We start from the raw sequence: 11,816 nt of genomic DNA, 5'->3' as shown, positions 1-11,816 counted from the left end.
CGTCTGCTTAATGTCAAAACCCTTAGGGTCTCTCCAGTTTTGTTACTTTCATAGAGTTCCACCGGAAGAAAGAGAGGTGTGTCTACATACCCTATACATTCCCGGGGCCCTTGCTGCTCTTTCTGAATCTCATTTGTCTCAGAGAGAAAAAAAAAATTCCCTTAGGTCACACGGTTCAGCCCTCAGGAGCTGAAGTGTCTATAGAACGCATCCTTCTCTCTCAATTCCATTTCTTCATTCTCCTCCACGTTAAATGCTCATCTCCATTGAGGGTATGCTTTAATTAAGCCAGAAACACATGAAATGGAAAAATCCAGGCTCCCAAAAAAGAGACAGAAAAGTACATGAATACATACATATAAAATTATACATTCTATGGATATTTTCTTGTTACAGAGACGTGTATGCTCATTAAAAATTAAAACAAAGGAAGAGGTCAAAGGATTTCAAAACTCACTATCAGTTATTAACACCATGAACACTGTGAAATTTATTCTTCTGGCCATAAGGAAGGGAAGCTCGGCATGTGGGTATTTTCATATTTACAAAAGATGAATAATGCTTTGTCGTAGTGTGAATATAAAATCTGGTCTTTTTCACATGACAGCATATAAATTAATAGTCTCATAACAATCGATTATTAAAGCTTTATGTACTATTCTTCTTTCTTCTTAAAATATACTTTGAAATACTTTTTTAACAGATGAGCAATTGATAAACACAAATGTAGAGATTTTTTTTTTCTCCTTGTGCTTCTTTTTCCCCTGTGAAGCCTAGCATCATAATGCAAGTGGACCAGATGGATAACTTTCAAAACTCGGGGCTGAGCCTGTGGTCACAACAGGACAGGGCAGGGGAATCAGTATACTCTCTGGGAAGCATTTCTATATGGCTCTCCTTTTATATGCCAAGCAATCTACTTACGGCATTTTGTGCATGGCAAAGGCCATAGCAAAGCAGGGTCAGGCATGGTATCGAGCACACGGAGCCAGCAGGTCAGCTTCCACCACATGTGAAGGGTGACGAAGTGAGGGGTGTTTTTGTTGGTTGGTTTGTTTGTTTGTTTGCTGGATGTAAAAGAGTCTTAGCTGGGTTAACCAGCAGGATAACAGATGAACATCAAGAGGTTAGATGTGACGCCACTGGAAGGTTCAAAAGGTCAAGCCTAACAGTCACTAACACATCCAACAAGACCCTAGAAAAATAAAGGCAGATGATGTAGGCACCGAGCACGAGTAGCCAGCAACATCACAAAGTCTGTGTTAGCGTGGGCAGTAAATCGGACAGGTGGAGAGCGACAGGAGCAAAGACTTGATAGATGGACGAAACCTAACGGGAGATTTCTACCTGCCAAGGGATTCTGATGTTTTCTGACGACAATGAGATATTTGCTGATGGCATAGCATAGCAGTGAGACAAGGCTGGTCTTATTGAATAGATAAACTTCTTCCAGGAATGCAGAAGATTAGGAAGCTAGACAGGATAACTCTGGAAAGCAAGGAGCTCTTTAAAAAAAAGACAAAGGTACATGATACAATATCAATTTCAAGAGAAGGGCATTAAAAATAGCAGTAATAAAAATGGAGCCCCACTGTTGTGAAAAAAGAGTTCCCTTTACGTAGAGATGTGGAGCATTCTCCAAGGTGTGTTAAGTGAAAGGGGCCAGATGCAGAACAATGTGGATGCTGTTCCAAATAATTACATGAAAGAGGGGGATCAATGTTTGTGGATGCATGTACCCTAGAATTAATGTTAATTTTGGAGGGAAGGTGGGATGGAAAGGGGGTCTTACTGTGAAGTCTTTTGTTTTGATAGTTTTTTCCATGTAAAATAATGGTAATTTTTTAAAATTAAATTTTCTTGTGTGTAAGTGTTCTGCCTGCATGTGTGTCTTTACACCACGTGCCTGCCTGATGCACAAGGAGGCCAGAAGAAGACCTCAGATCCCCTGGGACTATAGTGACAGACAGTTGTGAAGTGCTTTATGTGTGTTGGATCTCAAACTTGGGTCCTCTGCCAGAGCATCCAGTGCTCTTCCCAACCAAGCCACCTCTCCTGTCCCAAGAATTACAATTTTATAAGCTTATTTAAGCCTTATCAAATAACCTCCATGAGGAAGAAGTTTTTGAACTTTGTAATTCCAAGGCGGGTTTCCCTGAGAGTGAGCCCCTTAACTGCTAGCCCCTTAAGAGCTAGCTGTACATAGCTCTCCACTGTGTTTGCCAGCAGAGAGCTTTGCTCCATCACTCAGATAGTCTCTGGTCCAGGTGGATGACGACTTATGAACATGGGAAATTAGGGTCCACTGGGACCGTGACACATTCTGTGATACAGAGTCCCACCTACTCTCATTAGTCACATAAACCAGCTTCATGGAGACAAGACTAGCCATTTTTAGGTGGTATCATATTCTGGATGCCAATAACGCATAGATAATGGAACTCTTTTTCATTATGAAAACTGCAGCAAACACTGGGGTCTTCTACCGAGAAGACAGAGAGAGAAGAGGGCTCCTTCAGGTCACCCCAGCCACCCTTTCGAACAGGTTTGTTATTTGTAGCTTTTTAAAAAAGTAAACTTCTGGATATCGTGAGCAAAAGCAGGCTGGGATCTCTCTCTCGGTGGGTTATTCACAAGACCTCTCTTGTCCACCATATGCCAGTTTTCTCATGTTGTTTCGAGGCTTTGAAGCAAAATAAAACAACAACAAAAACAACAACAAATATCTAGAACTCTAATATAGATTTCTCAGTTTCCCTGAAGCACCTAGAAGGGTTTTTCGTTTCTTCCTCTGGATCTTGGGAATGAGTCTTCCCTTCTTAATGTAGCTCTACACATACGCCATTAGGCTGATTTACTGTCTTATGCACCACTGTAGGCTGAGCCGCCATGGCTTTCTCTCATCCATGGAGTGAAACAATTATTCAGAGCCCGCTATAATGAAAGGATTTTGCTCAGCTCTGAAAGCATTGGGCACTGGGGATTTTTCTAAAAGTCCTAATTGTATTAAAGCTTCACCAGTGGGGTGGGTGTGAAGAGACACAAGCTAAGAAATTACGAACACAAATAGAATGTGAGCTACAAAGTAGAAGCGGGTGGCCCGGGGCTTCCCATACCCGCACGAAACACTTCCGAGGGGTGGAGTTTTTAACCTGGGGTTTTGTAGTGCACTGTAATGTCTTAGAATATATTTTATTTTGGTGGATTTTTAACTTTCTGTTTTTTGAAAGGAGACTCCAGGTTTACCCTCTTAAACATATATGTACATTGCACATGTACATATACTCACAATGAAAATTATACATGCACATTAACTATGCACATAACACTCGCAATGAAAGCTATACATGTACATTACACATGCACATACACATACAATGAAAGCTATACATGTTCATTACACATGCACATACACATACAATGAAAGCTATATATGTTCATTACACATGCACATACACATACAATGAAAGCTATACATGTACATTACACATGCACATACACATACAATGAAAGCTATACATGTTCATTACACATGCACATACACATACAATGAAAGCTATACATGTTCATTACACATGCACATACACATACAATGAAAGCTATACATGTTCATTACACATGCACATACACATACAATGAAAGCTATACATGTTCATTACACATGCACATACACATACAATGAAAGCTATACATGTACATTACACATGCACATACACATACAATGAAAGCTATACATGTTCATTACACATGCACATACACATACAATGAAAGCTATACATGTTCATTACACATGCACATACACATACAATGAAAGCTATACATGTTCATTACACACGTACATATACTCATAATGAAACCTGTAATGTATATCACATATGCACATACACATACAATGACATCTATACATGTCCATTACACATGTACATATACTCTCAATGAAAGTTGTCTGTCCCCTCTAACGCAATAAAGAAAGAAGGATGCAGAGTGATTGTCCACAATTGCCTGGCTCCCAGAGGCAGGATCATCCCTGATAAAAAGTGGGGAACGGTAGCTCAGTTGAGAGATGAGTAAACAAGAGGCCATTACAGGCTATTGTGAACAATCACCTGGAAGCTGAGACCACGGCATGTCCTAATCAGAAAAGGGAATAACCAGCTGTCATGTTCAAAAGGTCGTCATTGAAGACAAGTTCCCTTCGTGTATTTGAAGGCATCTGGAAAGCAACTGACATGGGCATTAACTACAGACTCGTTTGCAAGGCATCTCTCACTTGATACCACCCCGGTCTTTCACCTCGTGTACCCAAAGTGTTCAGGCTATGCTCGTAAAAAGACAGAGCAAAAGTGGAAAACCAGCAGGGTTTTGCCAAATGGATGCTTGGATGCAGAGGCACAGCGGAGAGACCTGAACTTTCAGAGGGTTTATATGCTCTTGTCTGGCTCTGGCAGGCCCATCTCTTTCAACGGTAACTAGCTTCTCTTCTTGACTTTGATTTTCTTCTTTGCTCTTTGTAAAAGAACCAAACAAGAGGAGTCTTATTAATATTTAAATAACCACACAACCTGTCCTGGACACTTCATGAGTCAGCCACAGTGGAGCTAAGAGGCCTGTGTGACAAATGGCCGTCAGTGTGGAAAGTGAAGGACGGCGATAGGTGTGTAATGGGACCAGGCATCTGGTTCCAACATGTCCCTTCTGAAAGGACACAAGTTAGCATATCTTAGAGAACACCTTTAGATATACTAGAGAATGTTATTAGACGGATAAATAAATTAGAAGCATAGAGGCTTTTTAGAAAGCTGCAAATTAATAATGACAAAATAAGTGTGTTAGAAGGAGGAGCTAAGACATTTTCTTTGTGGGGGGGGAGGTATGTCTCTTGCCTCTGATATTAGAGAATCTTTCCTCTTTACAGAGTGCATCCAGAAGGTGATGGATGTTTGTACCTTCATAGCATCCTCTGAGCAGGGCGATAGGAATGGTTATCCAAACTCTCAGTTCATCTACCAGCTCGATGCTGCGCTGCCTGGAAGACTGTGAGTTAGAAAAGAAGAGGTCCCAGACTACAGCCCACAGAGACCCTACAGCAGCTCTCCTTTAGGTGGCTCAGGGCTTGAGGTTTTCTTGTGACATTTTTTCCACAAGAGGGAGTAAGTACATTTCTCCTCTTCTCTCCCCTTTCCCACCCTGATGTCCCAGAACTCCTGAGGCAGAGGCACTTGGAAGGCAGAGTCAGTCTGTCGTTGATCGGCCTGCCTCTGCCTCTAGTGTGCTGGGACTAAAGGTGTGTGCCACCACTGCCTGGTTTGAAAATACTATTTTAAAAAGAGATTGTTATCTATATGTCACGTGCAAGAAACTCAGAGGTAAGACCATGCAGGACTGCTAGGAAAGCAGTAGTGTCGGAGACTGTGTTCAGTTTTGCCATAGTCTTCGTGTGGCATCTAGGCTGACAGCCATCTTGCAATCCATGGCCACCTCATGGTTCAAGATGGCCGCTTTGATGTCTATCAGGGTAGGTAAGTGGGAGAAGAGAAATATATTTGCTCCCCCACTACGGGAGTTCCTAAACTTAGCACAAAACTGCTCTTCATCCATTTCACTGGTCGACACTAGACTGAAAGGGAGGCTGGGAAAGACCAGCTTAGAGCTGTATAACCGTCTATCCTGTTGAAATAAGATGAGGGTTCCTGTTTCAAGGAAGTATCGTGGAGAAGACTGTGGCAGACAACTATCTGCTACAATAAGCCAACACTCGTGTCCCACCCCACGCTACAGCCTTCTGGATTAAACTTCCCTTTACTTTTTGGCTTCTGAGTACATTGGATCAGAAGTCCCCACTACCAGGCAGTCCACTATGGTTTCAATCTCCCATGTTGTCTACCTTGCTTTTGGAAGATCAGGCCTAGCTCTGCTCTCGTGGCCTCTCTTAAGCTCCATTCAACCACGGTTTGCTACGGATCTGATTATCCATATATTAGCAGACTCTTGTGCAAAAGCCTGGAGGCCTAGAAATGAGACGTCACACCATAGCTACAGCATTGTCATAAGGAATTCAGCATCTGGGTTTCCTTAAGGACCTTGTCCCAGAGTGATAACCTGGTACCAGTAAAGAAAGTGGCCCCAGAAGAAGAACGAACACAGATTTTTTTTTTTTTCTGCCTTAGTTTGATACCTCTTGACATCAGGCTGCTGAGCTGTGGTCGTGTTCACCTTCCAGGCCTCTGCTTTCCCCATGAGTACAGTCCGTCACTGCGGGGTGGTGCATGGCACAGTTGAATAGTGTGTCCCGCTACAACTGTTTTGGTGGACTCTCTAGCGCTCCAGGCAAAAGGGTCCTCCAGACCAAAGGTCTCCAACCTTCAGGCCAAAGGTTGTAGTCTCTCTGGATTTTTATTGATTGGTTTAATCATATAACTTTCTCATCTCAGTTTGTTTGAGTCAGCCTGGGAAAGGGTGGGAAAAATAAAGTGCCCTGTGGGAAGAGTACAAGGTCGAGGCCAGAGGGGAGGGAGCTGGGATGCTTGGTTCTTCCTGGAAGGAAAAGTAAGACTGGCTGCCCAGTCTGTACCTGCTGCGGAGGTGGGAATGACCTCCTGGTATCCTGATTCCTGGTGCAGGTCTGAGCCTCAGCCGGGTAACTCTGTCTGTTGCTTCACTCACCCTCCATGGTCATTTCTCTAGAGGTCAAAAAGAGGAGAGCTGTAACTGTGCCTCTGAGAGTTTCACAAAAGCCTTAATTGTACCTAATGATGCTTATACGAACATCATGTATAATATAAGTGTGGTACTCCAAAACGGTTGTGACGCATGAGATTGGAGGATGATAGTAGTTTTCATTTGAATTTGACCAAGACTCTTGACAAGCTCGCCTGTGACAGTCTTGAAGCCGTGTGTGTGTGGGGGGGGGAGGTAAGGGTTGTAACCTTTTAAAACTTGATTGAATTAGCATATCCAGTGGGTGCTGATTAGAGGGGCAGGGTATCTAATGGGGTTGCTCAGCTCTGTCCTTGCCTAATGAAGACATAAAAAGTGTGTTAGTCAAGCTTTTAGATACTACTCAGTGTATACTACTGGCTAGAGACCATGTGGGAGGATTAGGGTCCCAGAGCATCCCAACAATCTGAAGTGATGGACAGGACCTGGTGGCAGGAAGGTTCATGGTGGGCAAAGGGTGCCGCCCTGTGCTGGCGTCATACAGGCCAGGCACCGTGGCGACAGGGATTTAATAACAATTATTTTATTTCTTTATTCGTTTGTTCAACAGGTATTTCCAAACTCTCCCTTTGTTCCGAGCTGGAAACTTAAAGACGAGCAAGAAATAATTCCTTTCTTTGTGGAAATAATTACGATGTTACAATAAACGATAGCACAGGCAATGGTGGAATAAATTAGTGTGCGCAGCAATGTGTCATGTTCACAATTAGGGAAGCTTACCTCGGGAAGCTGACGGGCTGAAATTTAAAGGGTGGATATGAGTTGGCTCACCGGGCATTGGGGAGAAGAAAGAATTTTCTAGGAAGAGGGAGCAGGCGTAAAGCTTTCCAGGTAACACAAACTAAACCACTGCAGGAATGGGAGCAGGTTTGTCAAAATTGTGGAGAGGGCGCGGGGTAAATAATGAGGCTAAAATTGGAGAGGGAGGAAAATGTCGGAGTTCCCTTGGAGCTTGGATATTGTTTTTGTGGGATGGCAAGCTCACATTTGAATGGGGGTGTAAGAGAAAGGTTCAAAGGGGACAGCTGAGTAGAAATGAAGCCATTTTCTGTTGAGGGAGGCCTATGTTTGGGAAGGAACTAGATGTGTTCATTTTTGGATTTGTTGAAATTGAGGTAACCAGAAATTGTCTATGTGGATGATGCTTGGTAGCCAGTTGGGTATAAGAATTTAGGAATCAAAAGAGAAGTTTGAGTTGATGATATTGATTTGGGGAAGAATCGTGAGAGCCAACAAAGGAGCATGTTTGGCCTTTATCTTCATAAAAACGAAGGACTGATTGTTCTAGATTCAGATACAGAATGACACAAGGGCTGAAAGCTCTGGCCTTGACCGGTTCTGGTCCTGCATCATGCAAACCACAGGAACAGAAGACTCTGACTTAGGTCTTGGAGTTTCAAATTCTTCATCCTTAAGTTGCGGGTATAATAATGTTATTGTACAACAGTTTTTGTTAATTAAAAAGTTTGTGTGTGTGTGTGCACGGACACAGACACACACCTATTGAGGACAGAAGAGGTTGTTGGGTCCCCTGGCACTGGAGTTCCAGGTGGTTGTGATCTGCACAATGTGGGCGCTGGGAACTGAAGTCAGGTCCTCTGCTGTAAGAGCACCAGGTGCCCCTAGCCACTGAGCATATTTCTGGCTCCTCTGTAGCCCTTAGGCAAGATAAAATAAGATGGTGGCTATAAGGCTTCAACAAAGCGTAAGCAGTGTTATCTGGGTTGTGCTTTACTTGTGTTTGTATGAATGCTCATTAAGAGGGCCGGAAATACTGTTTTGCTCTGAGCAAGGACTGAAAATCCATCACACAGCTGAAGCTCCTGGGGTCAGTCAGCTTAATGTATAGCAGCTTTGGACAGGACTTTTGAATGCATGAAGGACTTCCAGAAGAAGAAGAAGAAGAATTAGAATTATCCCATGAGGTGCCAGGGGAAGAAACAGGCTCAAGACCCACCTCAGTCCAATGTCCTGGACAGCTCTAACAAGTAGAACTCTCTAAGGATAGAAATGTTGGCTCTTTCCCCACTGCTCCTAGTAAGTAGAGATTCCATATCTAAATCTGAGACCCCATGACTGCAATGGGGAGAGACTCGTACTTGTGGCTGGGGTTGGAGACAGATGTAGTCTTACAAACTGTCAGGGTCCAGCTGATCCGAATAGGATGTTTAACTAAGGCCCAGGAACCCCACAGAGCTCACGGATGGGAGTTGATGAACATTTCACTATAACAGCCATACTCACACTTAGTCTCTGGCCACAAAAGTCATCTCCTTCTCTGGGTAGGTCGAAGCTAAGATGTTTTAGAGAAAAACATCTTTCACGTGGAGTGGCATTCTATAACCTCCTAGTCTCTGTGCCCCAAAGGCACAGAACACGGGGGTCATAGGTAAAGGGATTACCCTTTGAGAGTGGTACTGTGAAGTTTTTGTTTTCAATTGACCCCTCTGGTTCTTCCCCAAACATCATTCTTCCCCACCCCCACCAGCTGAGGAACCCCCACCCTTCGCCCAGCCTTCCCTTCAGGCAAGGCATGGTACTAAGTAAAGAGTTAGAGGAGGGCAAGATTTTTACAATCTTCCCCAGCCCAGGTTTATTTCCTGGTAGTAAAATGGAAGGCAAGAGCGCACAGCTGTGATTTATGGGCGCCCTTCCCTTCCCAGGTTTGCCAGTTGCGTCTTTGCGCTGCGCCTGACATTTATGATGTAAGGTATTAATATCTCGGAAGAGGAGCGGTTGTGCTAATTATTCAGACTTGCTCTGACAGTGAACCGGTGAGCAGCGCTCGTCTGTCAGATCGCATCTCTGCATTAAGTCCTTCACCTAAAATAGGCGCGAATTACGAGGCACTGCGGGCTCTGGCTGGAGAGATTTCACAGACCGTCTGTGGGATGGATTAGTAAATCAGTCCTGACGAGGCTGCTGAGAAGCACCAGTACCTGCCTGATAAACAGAACGGCCAGGAAGCCTTTGCATCAAGATGCGCCAGGGACTCACCAACAAAAAGAGGGGAAATGCATCCTAAGGACTAACTTTTCTTAGTCCAGAGAGCAGAACACTTGGCTCTCGTTCATTCTTCAGGTGTCAGATGTGCCCTGTTGCCAGGAGCTATTTGTAATATTAATAATCGTTCTAACAGTATCAAGCGGACTGGATTTTTACACTTGATAAATTTTTGATGTTGGACCTTTGAAAAATGCAGTGGTGTGATTTTTCCCCCCTCAAGTTTCTCCTCAGAAGCCAGTGTTAATTTGCAGATGCCAACACATGACTAACGATTTTATTTCAGAAGATTAATACCCATTAAATGACCACGGGACAGAGGACTCACTGCTAGAGAGCCTTCCTGCAGGAGAGACTCTGGGTTGTGTGAGTCTGACAGAGGGGCTCACAGTTGTCTCCTCACGGAGATGGGGTTGGCTGTTGATTGATCAGTCTGTTGATTTACCAGTCAGCCCGGTAAAGCTGTCTGTCCAAAACTCTGCTCCTTCTTCCTTGCCAAAGAGTACCATGCTCAGTCCCAGCTGGTAAGCTGTGGTTGGCTGTTAGTAGTGGTAAACTAAATTCTCTTGCCTGTGGTTGGTTTAGAAAGAAAAAAGTTACTTAGCTCTGGCCCGAGCAGTGCAGGAGTAGGGGGGACGCGAGAGGGTTGGAGAGGGAACGATGGTCTCTGAAAAAGAAGCAAAAGGAGACCACCATGCGGGATTGCTCCTCTTGGTTCTGCTAATTCCTTTCCCAATGTTGGACATGGGAGTGTAAACTCTCACCCCTGGAAGTAGCAGGCATGTTAGCAGCTGAGGGGAGACCATAGGCAGCGTGGGGGTGGGGTGGGGTGATGGAAAAAGCCTGGGTTCTCAATTGACACCATCAGGCCACCGGTGGGATCCTGTTGCATTTTTGTTGAGAGTGGAGTGTGACATCACTGAGACCAATAGTTTCTCAATCAGAGTATTTGTTGGGGATTTTTTTTTTAAATCTATTATTCTAATGGCTTCTCTCATCAGTTGTTTGCCTTTCTCTGATTTCAGCTCCCGGCAGTCTACTGTGGTGTGGAAACACCACAGCGAAAACCTCCAAAAATAAATACAATGTGAACAATTCCCCCAAAAGCAATTCCTAAGTTTTAGATTTCGTGCCGTTCTGAGTAGGTTATGAAATTCCATGATGACACACTTAGGATGTGACTCATCCCTCTGCCCAACATAGTTCATGGACATCGTCATCCAACGCGTGCCTTTCTGTCTGGTTCCTCCGCTCGCTGTTTTCAAGGTTTCCTCCATGTGGTTCCATGCGGTAGTACGGACTCCGCCCACGTTTATGGGTGGATAATACTTCATATTCATTTCCAATGCGTATGTGTACTACAGGCTTCAATACTCTTATGAAAGATATTTGAAACTGGGTATATTTATGTGTCTGTAGGTGAGTATGGGTTTGTGAGTGCGGGGCCCTCGGAGGCCAGAAGGGGTTGTTGGCTCCCCTGTAGCTGGAATTACAGGTGGTTGAAGCTACCTGATATGGGTACTGGGAACAGAACTTGGATTCTCTGCGAGAACAGTACACAGGTAACCACTGAGTCATCTCTCCAGCTCCAAAATAATTTTTTTTTTTAAAAAAGTGTGTTTGGGGAGGTGGTGTTTGAGCCCTGGTGGTGGTGCCCGTGCGGAGGTCAGAGGCAAACTTGTGGGGTCAACTCTCTTCCACCCTGTGGGCTTTGCGGATTGAGCTCAGGCCATTGGGCAGCCATTACTCTTACCAGCTGAACCACCTCCCCAACACCAAGACGCAGTTTTTCTGAGACATGCTGTCACTATGTGGCCCACATTGGATTTGAACTGATGGCCCTGCTTCAGCCTCCCAAGGGCTGGGACTACAGGTGTGTGCCACCGAACCCAACTACAAACTACTTTGTATTTTTTTTCAATTCCCTCAACACTTACATTAGGTGGATCTAGGACGGTAGACTCTCTTTGATTTGAACTGTTTCTTCATATTTTTAAATTTCTTTTTGCTCATTTTGGTAGATTTTCTTGATTATGTTTTTCATCTCGTTTGTTCATCACAGACAAAAGGTTTTTTGTTTTCCTTTGCTTTTTTTT

The sequence above is a fragment of the Microtus pennsylvanicus genome, chromosome 4 (assembly GCF_037038515.1).
Source record: "Microtus pennsylvanicus isolate mMicPen1 chromosome 4, mMicPen1.hap1, whole genome shotgun sequence".
Taxonomy (NCBI): domain Eukaryota; kingdom Metazoa; phylum Chordata; class Mammalia; order Rodentia; family Cricetidae; genus Microtus; species Microtus pennsylvanicus.
Note: the sequence above shows the minus strand (reverse complement) of the source record.